At 31.4% G+C, this 14,275-nt stretch overlaps 1 protein-coding gene across 1 annotated transcript in view; it reads right to left on the bottom strand.

The window, feature by feature from the left end:
* The window catches only part of LOC139498465 (scavenger receptor cysteine-rich domain-containing protein DMBT1-like), a 56,712-nt gene that overhangs the window by 26,549 nt on the left and 15,888 nt on the right, over nucleotides 1-14,275 (bottom strand). The gene's annotated exons all lie outside the window — the stretch shown is intronic.

The raw sequence follows: 14,275 nt of genomic DNA, 5'->3' as shown, positions 1-14,275 counted from the left end.
TGACAATGCGATACGGGATTTGCTTATTGTTGAAGGCCATATGGTGACCTTTAAACGGCCATGTCTTTGTTAATCTGTTTCATATGGAGAATTGTCTCATTTGCGATCATATCATAAAAGATGGACAAAAGATACCTGAGGCACATTCAAGCTCATCGAAAATAAACTGACAACGGAACGGCTAAACAAAAAAGACAAAGCTGCATAAATTAGTACACAAGACATATTAAAGAATAACTTAAGACTAATACGAACACCAACCAATTTTAATTTTTAATATGAGTTAAAATTGTTCTACATAAATTTAAACTGTTATTTTGATGTTACAATTGTTTCTTGCTTAAATATCAAATTAATAAAATCTTATGTTAGACAGCAATTGTTTGAATAAATCATTATGCCTTATGACCACTAAGGGTAAAAAGCATGTTGACCCAAAGCCTAAAGTCGATAAACAATATTGTTGTCAAGCTATGATCCCATCATGCAAAAGTAAAAACAACAAACAAATGAAATGAAAATCGAATTCAAAACAGAAAGTATGTTATCATATGGGAAAATCCAAAGCACAAAAACCTCAAACGAATGCAAAACAACTGTCAAATTGAAAATTAGTAAACAAAAAACACCTGATTTTGTAGCTAGTTATACTTATCATTTTTATACAGCAGTGCATATCGAATGCAAATAAAGAAAGGCTAAAGCTCAATTTGTCAAAGGGCCGTTTGTAAGAACACATGTCCGTCTGGCAGCTTTCATTTGCTCCTCATGGTTCATGGTTTATTGGTCAATATGAAATATTCTTCATTTGGTATATTGTTGATGCTTTAAGTAACAGGTGAACTAAATCTTTTAAATTAATAGTAGTAACGTGGCCATGTCAAACCGGCGAATTTGGCATATGACGTTTAAGACGTTATTATAATGGTTATTGGTCAATTATTTTTTTGTTAGAATAAAGTTCGTTTCGATACTTTGAGCAAACAGTCAAATATATGTTGAAAAAAAAAACCGATTGTAGATTTATGTTAATTAGTGTACCTGTCCGTCTGTAGATTGCATCTGATATTTACTTCATTTGCCTGCGTTGCATAGTTCATTGGTTAGCGTTAACGTTTGTTCATTGTATTGGCATTATGTTTTCTGATCTGTGCTCCCGTCCGTCCGTTCATTCGTTCGTCCGTCCGTCCGTCTGTCCCGCTTCAGGTTAAAGTTTTTGGTCGACGTTGAAGTCTATTCAATGTGAAACTTAGCACACATGTTCCCAATGATGGGATCTTTCTAGTTTAATGCCTTATTTGAGATTTTCCCCATTTTTACAGTCCACTGAATATAGAAACGGATAGTGCGGATAGGATATCCGTGTACTTGGAACACATTATTGTTTATTATATGTTCAAGAGGCAAAAGGTAACAGTTGGAAATTCAAACTTAACAGTCTAAAAAAAACACAAAACGACCTGACTCAAAAAGAAAATTTTGCCTGTGAAAGTTGTAACCTTAGTTTCTTAATAATTTCAAAATTAATAAACGGACATTTTAAAAAGGTTTGTAAAATCATGTCAGTACCGAAGCTCTGACTACTGAGATGATGATACGCTCAGGGACTGATAATCAACTAGCAGAGTTATCGACATAGTGATTGAATTAAAAACAAAACCACGTCAAACAATTGTATGCGTCCCAAGCGCTTTTCTGGATTTTTCTTCATCAGGAATGCTCAAAATCAAACATTTGAAATCCGAGAATGTATAAGAACCGAAACCTTTAAGAGCTATATGACACAAAAACCTATAATAAATAGCCCAATTCAATTAAAGTCAACTGTGCCTGAGGAAGTTGAAACCTTACTTTCTCATGAATTAATTATATTATATGATCACATCGACTACGCAACAGTGATATGTTAGCCCATTACATCCTTTCTCCGAATGTGCTTAATTGTCCTCGGCTTTCAATATTGTTATTAAGTATTTTATGTATGACTGCGTTAGTAAGCAGAACTCCTATCCTGTGCTTTGATATTTTAATGTATGCGTCGTTTGTACATTATCGTGATAACATACCACGTCCCAATGATTTCGTTATGAATATTTAACATTGCAATGACAAAATCCGAGGTACATTTATAACATGTATTGAAGGATATGAAAGCAAATTCTACATTAACATCAAGGCGTACAAAGAGTATATATAAATGATTTACGAGGTTGTATATTAACAATTGTAATATAAGTTAATAGCTATGTTGAAGTTCAAATCAATATAGGTATATGGCCAACATTAGTATATTCATTGATGTGTTATTCCACCATGTTAATCCATTAAACAGCTTCTAAAATTTAGAGCCTGATACAAAAAAATACAAAAGATACAAAGGACACATAGGAGACCTATGATAAACAACAGGCAGTTTTCGAGCGAATCAAAGTCGACTTTATTGAGAAGGAAAACCTTAGCGTTGTTGCTTGTCTCTAAAGTAACTTCGTCACAACGTCTACGCTACCACGTTATGTCGTCACTCTACAGTGTAAAAACAACATCGTGTATTTTTAATTGATCGATCGCTCGAAACGCTTTGGTCACTCGAGAAGGAAATATACTGACGACATTGATATATGTTTTACGTAAAAACAAGCATATTTTCAAATAGATAAAGTGTAATTGAAAGTACGTAACTGTAGACTGAACTTCATCTGTTCTTCAGAAAAAGACAGGGTTCTAATCGTTGTTGAAATGATTGTCTATTTTTGCTGAATCAGATTTCGAGTTAGAATTCCTGTCGGTTAACGCATGATCTCCTTTCAAGTCTCTTTTTACGTATTGTGCTCAAATAGCTTACATCAAAATCAAAATCAATTGGTTGTCTAATCCACACGTTGCATATAAGACATCTCAGCAATTTCATCTGACAAAATATCTTGTCTCGATCCCGCTAAATGGAGTTTCATTAACAACGTAGACTATAGTTTGTACAATAATTGGTCAATAACGAAATGCACGACTTTGAACAAACAAGAACACTGCATCAGCGTATAATCTCTTGTGAATATATATACATGTATATATGTCTATACTAAATTCAAACTAAGAACCCGGATATACATTTCACCAGATTTACTGTTTTGCTATACCTACTCGTTGCCCCTTTTTCTGCATAATTAAGACTAAAACATACACCGTACATGATACTCACAAGTACATAGTCCCTTCTAAATTTCTTAAGTTGTTCAAATTTTGTAAAGTATTCCCATTTGCTTTCTAAATTAGAATTTTTTTCCAGTGAAAAATATAGTTCTTTTTATCTATTATACTTAATGATATATTATATTTAAAACAAGTGTATCGTATTTTATGTTGACTATTATATAAATCAAATACACTACTTTTTCTTAAGCCAATAAAAAAATAAATAAACACGTTATGGATTGCAATGACACAAAAACCACCTTTCAAATCAATGAGGTAGACGAAGGGAATGATGTAAATCAATCACAAGTCATTTAAAAAACTTCAACATAAATATAAGCAGAATATAAAACATTGAACCAGACGCCTTCAATCAATTTCAGAAAAATTCTGAATTCGGTGATATAATATAGAACTGTCAATGTAATATGGTTATGGATAATTAAGGTCGTAAACATCGTTTGTAGAAGAAGTTATTAGTATTTCTATATAGTTTAGGAAAATTCGATGTCTTAAATATGTTTTAACATGTTTCATACGTGTGATTTGGATCATAACAAAAAAAAAGTAAAAGTTGAAAATAGTAAGAACGTTTGCTGGACGTTGGTTCTACACAACTGATAGACACGCATTGACCATGGCTTTCATTTAGAACTAAAAAAAATCATACTGAATGTATCATGTTAAAGTTAAAAATAACTTCATACATAGGATTCAAGTTGATCAAATTAAAAGAAAAAAGCTGTTGATGTCTGTCAAAATATTATCTTAATAATGTTCTCTTCTATTCACTACTTTAGTGTTTTACTTGACGCAAACGAACAACTTGAAAGAGGGACGAAAGTTATCACAAGGACAGTCAAACTCATACATTGCAAATAGACTGACAACATTATGGCTAAAAATATAAAGGTAAACGGACACGTAGTGGTAAGAACGACACAACACAGAAAACAAAAGACTGAGCAACACGAACCAAAACCTTGGGGTGGACTCAGGTGCTCCTGAAGTGAGCCTGTCATGTTGGTTATGTTATAAAGCATCCGATAAATAGACTAATTCATGAATACTCGTGGCAAAGAAAGGGTATTGTATTACGACATTAGGCACATGTCCTAAATCATCTGTGAAACGGTTATTTCATAATGGTCAACCAACTGGTGATGGCGTCCGAAAAAATCACGAAGGGATGATTTCATCTTCTCCATTTGAAACATTTGGTTTAATAGCGTCTTGTGAGCAGCAATTCTCTATCGAAGAAATTATGATAGGAAATACAAGCCCGGAAATATCACATCAATTTGGAAAAACATTAATCTGTATGCAGGCGCTGCTAAAGTGTTGCAACATAGAAATGGAAAGTTTACAATTGATGAAGCTTAAACCATCTTCTTTTGAGTAATGTTCTGTTTTCAACTTCATTGCCAATTTATAGATGTTGATCAAGATATGAGGCAGACTTAACCGTATCTGTAGTATTAATATTGCCCTTTATCTCTAGTTCGATTGAATTGATTCGTTCGACAATGCAACAAAATGTTGTAAATATTAAGAGAAAGAAAATCATCTGTATAGCTGAAAAAAATTTTTAAAGGATATTGCTGACTTCTTATCTTTCTTCCTAAGAAGTAACTGGTACTAGACAGTATTGAAATTTTATGAATATCATAAAAAAAATTGTATGTAGATTGTAACATTTTTCTTATAAAAAAGTCATACTGGAATAGAGCACTGTGATCAATTTGAAATATATGTCTTCATACACATGTTATTAATGTTCAACATCGATGATCAGAGTTATTTTTTAATTTGAAATGGTTGATGAAGGTCTCTGGAAGACCATATTTTTATTAGAATGTTCCTTGTTGAAGACCATGTGGTGAGATAAGGTTGTTTACAACTACGTCGTTTGCACTCCAAAAGGACGAGAAGATGAAGATGGTAGATTTTTGTTACCTGGTTAATATTCAATAATGACGAGTGACATCATACATGTAAAAAAAAAAATTTTAAAAAAATGTGTGTATCATTTCTCCTTCATCATTGTTTATGTCGTTCTGTTAATGTCATTATTATACATCGTTTTGTAAACACATGTCTTTTGATTTCCAAGTTATGGTTTCACATATATTGTATCATATTATATCTATATCTATGATATATTATGCATTATCATCTTCAATGATAACACCATATGTCTTTTTTTAATTGTATCAGTTGTGTCGCTAATTTCATCCATGTTGAGGTCTGACCTGATTTTTTAGTAGCTGCATAAGTAAAACAAATTGTTCTAATATTGCTATTTTATAACAATTACAACTGTAAAAGTGACATTCACTAGATATCTCATTTTTATTCAATGAATGCTTATCATTGTTTTACACAATACAAAACATTATACTTTTGTCTTCTATCATTGTGGATCAAAGCAAAACAAAAATTGCATCAGGTCAAAGCAAACATGGATGATGATAGAATAAATGTAGTTTACAATCTTTCACTTTAATATGAAATTTATCATTTTCAAAATATATTAATTATAAAAAGAAGCGTGAAATAAAACATACAATTTAATTAAACGCCAAAATATGTTTGTCATGATGTAAATACATAATATATGTGTGGAAGTAATATTCACCGAATGCAGCAAATATGTTAGTATACGAGCTGGAAACGTATAAAATATGTTATGTTTAACTAGTTATTCAAGACATTTGAAATATGTGACGACACGTTTATGAAGAAAGGTCAATTTTACACTACAGATAAAGAATGTATTAATGATTAAGGAACATTAAAATAAATATCAACCATTAACACTAATGTAATAAAAAAAAAGTTCGTCAAATTCCATTAATAACATGGTCGTCTCTTTTCTTTGTTGTTTCCACTTGCCAACTGCTTATGAACAACGCCATATTCGACTGTATTCGAAACGCTTTCCAACTGTTTTGATAGTATAAGTGTTAAGAAAAAAAAGTAAAAAAACACAAAAATACTGAACTCCGGGAAAGATACAAAAGGAAAGGTTCAAAATCAAATGCTCATAGGCGTTTTGTAATGTAAAAAATGATGGATTAAACCTTGTTGTAAAGATAGTCAAACCTCTTATGTGTTTGCTAGTAGCTATACATTCCATTTTATTGACAACAATGTGTGAACATAATCAAACAAACATGATAGCTAAAAATGCAAAACAAAATAAGAGAAGAAAAGTCAGCACAGTGTAATAATTTAATTATGTACCATAGTACAATTTCACGATAAACGTATGTTTAAGTCCAAAGACACGTTTTAGATGTATCAAAAAAAATATAGACGGCATATAGACAAAGCACATTTGCAAAATATCAAACTAACAAGTACAAACATGTTTCACTTTAGCCTAAAAACGGGAAGTACAATAACCGAGCTAAGTGAAATGAATATTAAAAAAAACTTTTTTAATATTGTGATGTTTTGCTATGGAACTGATTCAGGCTTAACAGGATGAGTATTTCATGTCAGACTTGGTTGATGCATATTCAGATGAGCATTTCTTATCACACTTGCTTCAGACATGTCCGAATGAGCATTTCTTATCACACTTGCTTCAGACATGTCCGAATGAGCATTTCTGATCACTCTTGCTTCAGACATGTCCGAATGAGCATTTCTGATCACTCTTGATTCAGGCATGCTCGAATCTCCGGTCCCGTTAAAATTCGAAGTAGACATGTGGGAGGTCTGCACTAGAAGAAGATTCCCAATGAGTTGCATCTATATATGCATTTAAATGAGAAAAGTTTGAAGCACCTTCTATGATACGAATACTTTCATACATATGATTCATGTTAGACACTCCGACGGGTCTACTTCCATTTCGTGCTGGAGATTGATTGTTAGGTTCTTCATAGTGTCTTCCAGAGTGATGCCGTCGGCACCAGTACACCAGTAGCAAAACTACAGCACCAATGATAGCAACAGCAGCACAAATTATAACAACTACAACATCACTAGTTGGATGTATGACGTTATCATGCGGTGTGACACCTGTGGATTTGAAATTACAGTTTTATGTTATAGTGTCTTTAACAATTATAATTGACCTTCCTGATTTTGCGACTATGATATTTTTCTTTTATCGAAACATCAACTATGTTATTATAAATGTTGCACATTATTGTTTTGTATCTTCAAAATGTTGCAAGTTCATTTGCATTTTGTGTTGGAGAAAGTGTTTTTTGCAATACAGAAAATTCAATTAAAATGTTTGCCTGTTTTTCGCATAAAAAGTTAAATGATCATACCGAACTATATCCGAGTATACATTGAGCAACCGTATGCATTTGTTAGTTGGCTAACAAAATGAATATAATATACAGGATATCCTTAATATGAGAAATAAGTAAAAGAACAAAAATATCGAACTGCAAGGACAATTCATAACTGAGAGTCAGTTACACTACAAAAGTCATAAAATCTAAAAAGATGATATTTTTATCATAATTTTCATGAATCGTCTCGAAAAGTATGAACTATATTTTTAATTATTCTTGACAAATTCTCATTTTTATAAAATTTGTATGAATTTAACTTTACAAATTTTTGCCTTGAAATTACTCGACATACTTTCGACATTCCTATTTTTTCTCAGTATGGCTTGATATATTCTGAATATTTTGAATTGAGTCTAAAATTTACTTGACAATTCTGAGTTTTAGAAATCATGACCAATATATATTTGATAACTTAAAGGTGCGTCGAAACGCTACGAAGGAGTCTTAAGTGCACACAGGATTTATAACATGCCACTAAAGCCTAAATCCGGTGCTGTTATGTGTAATTTGGTTTCGTTTTATGGTACATTTTGTTATTTCATGCATGTATTTCAAATTTTATAGAACAATATTTACGCGTGACTGTTTTCTTTGATATGGGGAAAATCAGTGAATCGCTTTGCACGTGTCAAATATGATAACTGATTAAAAAAAGGAATCCTGCTATCAGTTGTGATTAATCGACAATATTGGTTCGATACTAATAAATAAGATGTTGGTGAAATTTTATTCATTTTTTTTTTAGAATAAAAAAATATTTTCTAAAGCGTGTGTTTACCGTTTTAAATCGTCAGACGACTTCTCATTATCGATTTTTGATGAATTTTACTGCTACTTTTATCATTCTAAGATTCATTACTTTTCATTCAATTTGTGCCAATGTTTTTTTGTTTTGTTTTGCATTGTTGTGTTTTCGCTGATTATCTTGAAATCATAGTAGATATATAGATACCAGATCAAATATCAAATCTGATTACAAAGACATGATATGTGAAACAAATCATCAAGGCTGAACTTTCAAGTTGACTCTGTATATGAGTTATACTTTTTTCACAATGAGTTTTATCATTTTGTAGCTTTTGGCTTTTATCTTAAAAAGTATAATGGTACACAAGCACCTTAAAATGTGATCAGCCGACCAAGATTAAACTCTTCCGATACGTGGTGTTCTACTATCGTCTAAATAAAGGCAACAGTAGTATACCGCTGTTCAAAACTCATCAATCCATGGACAAAAGACTATAATAGATATCAAAGGTACCAGGATCCTAATTTAGAACGCAAGAGGCGTGTTTCGTCTATTTAAGACTCATCAATGACGCTCATATCAAAATATTTATAATGCCAAACAAGTTCAAAGTTGAAGAGCATTGAGGATCCAATATTCAAGAAAGTTGTGCCAAATACGGCTAAGGTAATCTATTCTTCGGATAAGAAAATTTTTATTTTTTCGAAAATTCAAAGTTTCGTTAATAGAAAATTTATAAAAATGACCACATTATTGATATACATGTCAACACCGAAATCATAACAAGGCACAAATTACATGTGGAATTCAGACAAACGTTACACTTCCGATTAGTTAACTAATAAGTAAAAAAACATGTGTTTGTTAACTTCTCCGTTCCCCTTAGTTTTTTTTCGAAAATAATGCACGTGTTCCACTCTTGTTCAAATCAAATATCAGCTATACTTTTGTTCAAACCAGACTTGAACTCAATTTTGTATCGAACGTTACATCAACAGCTCTGACAAAAAAAAAGAAACTGGGTATACATTTAATTCTTTTTCTGAAAACATTCGACCATTTAAGAAGTTATGATAATTTGGACAATGTTTGAATAACGGCCTAACATACATTTCCTTTCAAATATATTTCTTTTTAAATACATTGCCTTTCAAATATGTCTGTTTAAATGTTCAATTTATTCATTGTCATTTACTGCCAACTTCATTTCTATAACCATTCCAAAATGTTTCAGTACATTTGCAAACAAAAATACCAATAAAACAGAGCCTAATGATATCAAAAGATATAGCTCTTACATTTTCTAATTCAACAAAAAACATGCACATGCTGTATAAATTAAAACCACAGTTACGCGAAAAGTCAAAGGGCGTTTTTGTATAGTACATTTAAAATAACTACCATGACTTCTATTTTGAAAAACGCCCTGGTTAACAAAACATATTAAAAAAACCAAATATTATAATAACCACTGGTTTTTATAAAATCTTTGTTTAAACACCTTAAAGTTTTTAATTAACGCACGATCAACTATAAATTGTTTGTACTGCAACATACTATCTTAAAATGTAAGGGAAAAAATAGAGTTTTTGGATTCAATCGGATGGCTAACATGTTACAACACATCGATGAGTAACTTAATTGAATATTTGGGAAATGTATCAGTATAACGATCATGCTACAGTTGTTTTGAACGTTTATTTTTACCAAAACCATACCTTCATCTTCCTGATCCTCTGTTGAACAGTTGAGAAAACAATGTATGCCAACATCTTCAGAGTGACGACAGTTTGATGTATCTGCATTGTATATGCAATTCAGTAATCTTGTTTCTGAACCCAAGCAATTGACGTCATTTATCCAAATCGGACCGTGACCATCCCTTATCAGCAATTTGGGTTGCAAAATTCCTGAACTAAAATTTATAAAAAAAAATAGAATAAAAAATACAGGGCTAGAGTTTAATTGCTTTCCGTTCAGTAAATTGATTATGCATGAAGGCACGACTTGATTTGTGATTTGTAAGACGGCTTTGCAGCTACTTATGCATAAAAGATAAATTTTCGTTTCTAAATTGACTCTAAAGTGGTCATAGTTCTCATTCAGACAAGTAATGAACCACTTTGTCCTTCCAATGAATGAATTAACATACGCAATGAAATGCATTACATTATTATGAAACGTCATAAAGTGATGACACGAACTAAACCAAAATATCATGTTTTTAAAGTGAAGCGACTTTTATAATTGTTGTAATATAATAAAACAAAAGCCATGTTTTGTCATCTCTGAAAAGTGCAACTGAACCAAATTTGATACAATTCTTTTCTTTTTTTTTGTTCTAATATTCATTTAAAAGGCTTTAATAGTCGTATTGTACCGCTGATTAACTGTTTTTGTTTTAGGCTCTTGAATTAATAAATTGTTTAAAATCATTTGTTGTCAAATTCTGATGTCAGATAAGACTTTATAATCGTTAAGTATTGGGCTTCAAACTGATCTTAGTTGATTTTTGTACAAATAGAGATAGCATAACTGATTTGAAATATCTTGTGTCATGGACTTTAATCATATACTGACCAAATTGAGAAACGCACTACTAGACTATTTGTTTTGTTATATTTGAATGAATGTGTCACCGTGAAAAAGCAATAACTGCCGTTTACGAACGCCAAATTGTTTATCAGAAAGGTAAACAAATTCTGTCTGACATTGTTTTTGGTTCTGTTTTACACCTTCTGATTTTGCATTTATTCCACCCATTAATTGGTTTTTGCAATTATGCGGTCTGAACTTGGTGGCTTTAAATGTTTTCCTTCAATCAATTCTTTGGCAATTCAGATGATTGAAACATTGTGATATGAATCTGTACACAATGGCACTCGACAATTTAATTAGCAGTTGACATTGCGACCGTAAACATGTCTGGCAAATGACGTTTCATTGTCACTACACGTTGATTTGTCTATTGATGGCCAGCAACAAATCTGGTCTACTTGTATCGTGAACGGAAGAACAGTAAGACGAGTTTCTGAAGTCATACAGTATGGTTGCATCACGTTTATGTTTTCATGTTTGCAGTATTCTTAAGGGCTAATGCATTTTGTTTTTATTTTTCAGTCTTGGCAATTTGGAGATGCAACATATTTTAAGTGTTATAAGTGAGACAAAGGATTGGAAGAACTGTGTCACAAAGCAACAAAAAAAACCTGAAAAATCTTTCATGGGTCCAAATTTTCGCTTTAAGAAATTTGTGCGACTTCAAAAATTCGGTATGTTTAATAACCTCAGGTATATCAGATCTTGATTTTTTATATGGAGAAAGAAGTATGATAAGCATGAAAAGTTGTAAGAGAATCAAAAATGATTTGGTTAACAAAAATGAGTGTTGCGTTTTTAATGTCGTTCAGTATAGTACATACCAATATCCGAGCTGTCTACATGCTACTTCTGCATCGATATCATCAAAGTGATTATCACAAACTGTTCCCCATTCACCTTTATAATGAACTTCGAGTCGTCCTTGATGCATAGCGTAGCCATCGGCTATACGCAAACGACCTGTAGAGAAGGGTTCTGCATGTTAATTAATATATTTTGTGAATGGTAGTCAAAAGTATGTGTATATAATACAGAGTTTGTTTATTTTCATGTTTACATAGTTTTTTTTGTTAGCTTTGCGAATAGCTTCTTTTCCTGAAATACCATTAGATAAGCAAATTCACACTCTAGAAAAAGTGAACTTTCAAAAATACTTAAAACTTGGAGGAAAGCTCTAAACGAAACTGGCAAAATAAAAATGATTAAACACAACAACTAAGAAGATAATAAATGTCATATTTCTTCATTGGTACAAGTATTTTCTTTATAGAAAACAGTGGATTAAAACTTTTTGCAAACCTTCTATACATCTCTGTTGCTTAGTCTTAAGTTTTCTAGGTTATGTCTGCTGTTCTATTATTTGTCTTTTGATTTTTAGCCATGGCTTTGTATTTTATTTTCTATCTTTGAGTTTGACTGTCCTTCTTGTAACTTGTCTCTCTTTTCTATTAAAGTTGCATTCAATTTTATATTATATTGACAATGATGTGTGGACAAAACCCAAAACAGACATAAAAAGATAAACATTAAAAAAAACGGTACGTCAGTCAACAGTGTGATATGTTCTTAAAAACTACATAAAAACCAAAAAAAAACAAAACAACAAAGACAGACAAAAAGGCATCAAGACAAAGCACATAATCAAAAATGAAAGATCAGAATGCAAAAAATTACCATAGCACAATAACAAAAAAGCTGGATGTACAAGATCTAATCCATGACAACTGAATACTTCCATAAATAGTGACAACATTAAATACAATGATATTAAAATTTGCTAATTTATAATTTCATAGTGTAATTTACAATTCATCCTGCACACCGGTTGTGAGTTCGAACCCCTCTCGTGCACTCGTTTCTAGACTTAATTGAGAATGATTGTCAGTTTTCCTATTGAAGGTGTTGGGTTTTACTCAGGGATATCTGGCTTCCTCAATCAATTGAAGTGGGACACTAAGAAAATCACAAAAGCTTTGCTAAACAAAAGATATCAGGGTTTTTTTTCTGTTTATACTCATACAGATTTATTTTCTGCATCAAAAGCCTAGTGTTCGGCACAACTAGTTTTATTGTGAATATGTGATTTGTGTAGTCTGACAACAAACAGTTTAGTTAAATAAATATCACCTTTGGTCGATTGCTTATCGTTTCAAATACATAACATGCAGTTGTTTGAATATTATGCTGACGGATTTCAATGATATTTTTTTGGTGGAACAATAACTCATATTTTGAATCAATTTGATATTTGCCCTATACAGTCTTTATATAGTACATGAAATAGGTCATTAGGAATAAACAAAAATAATTTGTAAAATAATAACAAATTGTAGTTTGTTTTAACCACTGGTCGATTGCTTATCGTTTCAAATACATAAAATAAATTATTTGATAAGAATGTATTTGAAACGATAAGCAATAGACTAGCGGTGATATAAAACTACAATGTTAAGTTATGATCCCGTCAGTATTATTTTGGTCTATTATATGTCATTAGGATATATTTCTATTATGAAATACTATATACGTTGAACCACAAACGTCAAAATCATTCAATCGCGTAGTGGAATTAACTATTTTTGGATTCTCATAAATTCTACCTATAACTTTTGGACTAGTTTAAATCTCGGTCTATTTCTGTAATTTGTTCTTACATACTTTTGATTTTTTAACTCTGTATGCTTACATTGCCTATGTAAATTTTAAAACTGTTTGTATGCACATTGAACGACAAATTTATGTGACGTATACAAATTTTATGACGTCAGACACTCAAGTCAATCCATGTGTTCGTAGATAGATGTTTTTGTGTTCTGTTAAATTGTCCCTTTTAAAATTGTTATGCGATGATGACTGATGTACCCATATTTTGACTATTTTATTAATTGTGACTGTTTATTTAACGCATCATGTACATATAACGGAATGTGATGAGACTGTTATTAAAGAGAGAGGGTAAGCGCTATAGAACCAGGTTTAATCCACCATTTTCTACATTTCAAAATGCCTGTACCAAGTCAGGAATATGACAGTTCTTGTCTATTCGTTTTTGATGCGTTTTGTTATTTGATTTTGCCATGTGATTATGGACTTTCCGTATTGATTTTCCTCTTAGTTCAGTATTTTTGTGATTTTACTTTTTATGAAGAAATTAAAAGTAAATACTACATACACAAAACAACACAATACAACCTTGGTTGATTATCTAAACATAGAGAGACACAAACGACATACGTTTTGTTTATGTTTCAGATACACGAAACCAAACAAAAAAAAAGATTTGACATTGTTTAGCTGAAACCTGCATCAGATTACGTAATCAAAACATGTTAACAATTGCTTTCTTAATTAAAGCATATTTCTACCATTCTCGACTTTGCATTCAACCAAAAATTGAGGAATATAATGTAAGGCAAAT

Source organism: Mytilus edulis, chromosome 12 (assembly GCF_963676685.1).
Source record: "Mytilus edulis chromosome 12, xbMytEdul2.2, whole genome shotgun sequence".
Taxonomy (NCBI): domain Eukaryota; kingdom Metazoa; phylum Mollusca; class Bivalvia; order Mytilida; family Mytilidae; genus Mytilus; species Mytilus edulis.
Note: the sequence above shows the minus strand (reverse complement) of the source record. Positions and strands in the feature narration are given on the sequence as shown.